At 57.2% G+C, this 3,968-nt stretch overlaps 1 long non-coding RNA gene across 2 annotated transcripts; it reads right to left on the bottom strand.

Moving 5' to 3' along the window:
- Positions 1 to 2,206: 2,206 nt before the first annotated feature.
- LOC115272300 lies at positions 2,207 to 3,940 on the bottom strand. 2 transcript variants are annotated; one of them, XR_003900350.1, is made up of 2 exons: positions 3,710 to 3,940; positions 2,207 to 3,285 (listed from the first exon to the last, which is right to left on the bottom strand). It is a non-coding gene; the product is annotated as an uncharacterized LOC115272300 (long non-coding RNA). The 2 variants fall into 2 exon arrangements; XR_003900351.1 differs by lacking the exon at positions 3,710 to 3,940 and adding an exon at positions 3,423 to 3,539.
- Between the last annotated feature and the right edge of the window lie 28 nt (positions 3,941 to 3,968).

Here is a 3,968-nt window from a genome sequence, read left to right on the forward strand (position 1 = left end):
CCCCCCCCCCCCCCCCCCCCCCCCCCCCCCCCCCCCCCCCCCCCCCCCCCCCCCCCCCCCCCCCCCCCCCGCTACACCCAAGCCCGTGACCCTCCCTGTCGCTAACTCCTGATGGACAGGCCACAACTTTTGCTTTTATAGCCCCGAGCCGCATCACTGGGGCACTGCTCAACGGGACGATTCCTCCACCGCCAAGCGAGGGGAAAAAAAGTCCCTCCCTGACCTTGCCCACGGAGACGACTTTGGGCGGGTCTCGGTCTCCTGGGGTGGCCACCACCTGGATTGCTCACTTGTCCCCACTTCCCCTTTAGCGCTGCTTCGTGTCACGGAGGACCGATTTCAAGGTCATATTTGGGAAGCGGATTCCGCGGGGGAGATTCCCCTTTTTCTTTTCGGGGGACGAGGGAGTAGGAATACCAAGTCGCTGAAAGACCGGGCAGTGGAGGGTTGGCGGGCTGGGGCCGGGCTCCCGAGGGGGCCAAAGCAAACGCGCTGGGGTCGTCTCAGGTCACCCCGACCCGCGTTAAGCCCGAAAGAAGGGCCGGCAGAGCGCCTGGAAAATTCCACGCGGCGGCGGCGGCGGCGGAGGGATCTCTGCGGAGGGCGCATCACCTCGGGCGGTGGCGTCCGGGTGGCGGCGGGGCGCCCCGCCCCCGCGTGACTCCTCGGGCGGCGGCTCGGCCTCGTGAGCGACGGTGACGTCAGCGCCTAGGCGCGCGGGTGGGGGCGGGGCGGCCGGAGGCCCGAGCGGCCGAACTCCGGACGTTTCTAAGCGTTGCGGGGGTTGTCCGCACGTTGGGGCCCAGGCGGCCCTCGGCGAAGCGCAGCGGAGTTGCGTAGTGGCATCTCTGGCTGAGAACCCCTGCCGTGGTTTTGTTGCGTTAGGAATGTTTGGGGGGCAGGATGATTAAAACGTTGAGCCCCGTGATGTTCTGCGTGGTGGCTTGTGGGGAATGTGTTACGGTTTTGTTATTTTGTTCTCGGACGGTTTGAGGTGTTTCATAAGAAAACTGCCCCTCCTGCGATAGTCTACTGAATGATTTTTCATGATGTCTTACGTGGAAAGAAATCATTGCAAAATGCTGAAATCAAAATCTTGTTTGTGCAGAAAACTATACAACTGCGTGACTATAAGATCAAAAGGATATAGATAACTCAGCTCGTTTTTTCTCTGTGGACTGGGAGGTGGGGAAACAGACTTTTGGGGGGGAAACTGCGTTTATCCAGGGCAGTTGACAGCCGGTGATGGGGCCCAGGGAGTCTGTTGGATGACTTGGGGGCACTGCCTGCTGGCTCTGACCTGGGTCTTCTAGAGCAGAGGCAAAAAAAAGCCCCTGGACTTGTCCCCTCCACCGCGGCCAGGCAGAACCAGGCCTGAGTGCTGGGAGAGGCTTTTGCAAGCGACAGGTGGCGTCTCATTGCCAGGGGGAGGAGGAATGACAGCTCGAGACCCCCATGAAGCCCCCTGAAGTACATGGGGTGGAAAGAAGACTGTGGTCAGATTAACCACAAGCCAAGATGGCTTCTTAGAACGTCTCCCCCCAGGGTAACCAACCACCCCGCGCCCCAAACAAAACCTTCCCTGACAACAGGCTCCCTTGGCAACTGGGAAGAAACTGGGGAAGATTTCTTCCCCAACCTCAGTGAGATGGCATCCGCAGACGGCCCCTCCCTGTGGTTCTTGCAAAACTCATGAGTCTCATGTGACCCTCAGCATTGACGACTGAGTTTGTGGCAAGCCCAGGCTTGTTTGCCCGCAGCAGCTGCTTAGCTGAGCTCTTCTGCGGGGGAAAGATAATGGCAGCTCACCCTTCATCAAGATCTGCCCCCTGCCTTGTCCTGGTAACATTTCCAGGGGTCAATTGTAGAGACTTAGCCTGCGAAAACAGTGTGGGAAGAAAGACTTGCCTGTCAGAATGTTCTAGAAGGCTGTGCAGTGTGTATAACACCAAGCAAGTTCCCTTCCTGCTGTGTCACAGTACCAGCCTGTGGGGTCAGCCCTTTATTTAGCTACAAGGTGCCCGGGAGGTGGTAGTCAATACTGTGGGGTTGGTGGCTTCCTGGGCCCAGCCAGAAATCTTAGCTTGCCTTTCTCTACTTCCTGGCTAAAAATAGCCCTCATTCCAAATCCCAGAAGCAAACTTCCTTAGATTTTCTGTTTCATAAAGGTAGGCGTAGGTGGAATTAGCAACACAAACCATTAGGATCCTAAGAAGCTTGGGATTTCCCATCACAAACGGACAAAAGGCGGTTCTCTGTGCCCTCGTGTCTGGAGCTAATGGGTCCACCCACTTTATTTTCAGGGACAAAATGGCAGTTTCGGAGGGTCCTTGTGAAGAAGCTCTCTGTGCCTCCAGTTCCACACAGCCGGCTTTGTTTGGCAAAGGAATGTCCTTGAGGAGGGCGGAGAGGAAGATAGCGTTAAAAATAAACAACACAGCTAGAGTGAAGTCACGAGGGCTAAGCCCCACCAAGATTTAATATGTAACTTAACTGCAGTTTCAGACCAGTCTGTAATGTCCCGATCTGCCCAATGCAGTGAGGCTGCATTGCGAGGCCTCTTGCTCCTCCGCCTACAGGAAGGTGACCTTGCTTGAAACAATCCATTTTCTCTTGCTAATATCCTCCTTGTCACACCCTATTTCGGCCTGTAAAACCCTTCTGTTTTGTACTGCTCCCTGGAGCTACTTCCTGTTTATCAGATGGAGTGCTGCCTAATTCATGAATCACTGAATACAGCCACTTAGGTCTTTAAACTTCCTCCACTGAATTTTGCTCTTTAACAGTACAAAACTGTACAGGGACATCCCTGTCCTGCCTTGGGGTAGGGGGGGCAAGAGGAGAGGTAGCCTCACAGTGAGGTGGACAAAGGTGGCGCTTGGGTTCTGCCTTTTTTTCTGCAAATAAGGCTTTAAAAATACCTCCACCCTGAGGGAGGAGAGCCAGCAGTGCGTCAGCAGATTTCTCTGGATCAAAACAAGCTATTCCAGGACACCAGTCGTAAACAGGAACTTGGATCCCTGGGTGGGGCTGGTGACGGGTCCCCACCCAGGCCGGTGGCTGAAGCTTTCTCCTCCCTGGGCAGCCTCCTTGGGAGAATAGAGGATAGAAGGACAGGAAAGGGACCCTTGGGCAACATCTCAATTTCTCAGGGTCGGGACTTGGGTTCCAAGTCCTTTCTCACGGTCATGGCCGCCTTCCCATCTTGTTCTGAAGCCAGCGCAGCTCTGTTTCCAAACACACACCAGCCCCGGAAAGGATCCGGGAGATTTCCTGCAGGAGCCTCTGGAGAAGGGAGAGTAGAAGGGTGAGAGGTGGTGCTACTTCAGGTTCCCACCAGGGGCAGGGCAACCAGCGAATGTGCCAGAAGCCTGCTCCATTCCCCACAGGTCCAGTTGCGGAGCCGTGGCCTCCCGGGTCACCTTGGGTCTCGGCTGGGGGCGGGGCCCTTTTCCCTCGGAGCCATGAGGCCCCTTGTCTCAGTGCCTGGGAGAGGAAACTGCACAGTCACCCAGTGCTGGCTGGGAGCCCTTCCTGCCCTGCCCCCCACCCCAGCAGCGCATTTGGGAACAACATCCTGCTCCGCTGCACCCCCGCCCAGCCCCCACCTGCCCTGCCGGGAAGCTGGGCCCCGCCTCACAGTATAGCCCTGGGCACACTCTTAACCTCTCCAGCTAGCCTTCCCTCGCCCCCACTTTATAATTCTGACCCATTTTGTCCTGCCTGGAAGGTTCTTCACTCAGTGGCCATCTGGCCGGGCGGGCCCTCAGCTGCTCCCGGCCTCTGCTCAGACATCACCGTCTCATCGGGTCCTGTGCGCCACTGGGACTTGGGCTCCTTGAGCCGGGGTTCTGTTCCGCCCTCTGCTGGATCCCCCCAACCCCGGGGTCCCTGGCACGCCGCCCTGGACCTCAGTGAAATATGTTAACAAAAGCAGCCTATGTTCCCTAAAGGTCACTCTGTCCACT

Source organism: Suricata suricatta, chromosome 11 (genome assembly GCF_006229205.1).
Source record: "Suricata suricatta isolate VVHF042 chromosome 11, meerkat_22Aug2017_6uvM2_HiC, whole genome shotgun sequence".
NCBI lineage: Eukaryota > Metazoa > Chordata > Mammalia > Carnivora > Herpestidae > Suricata > Suricata suricatta.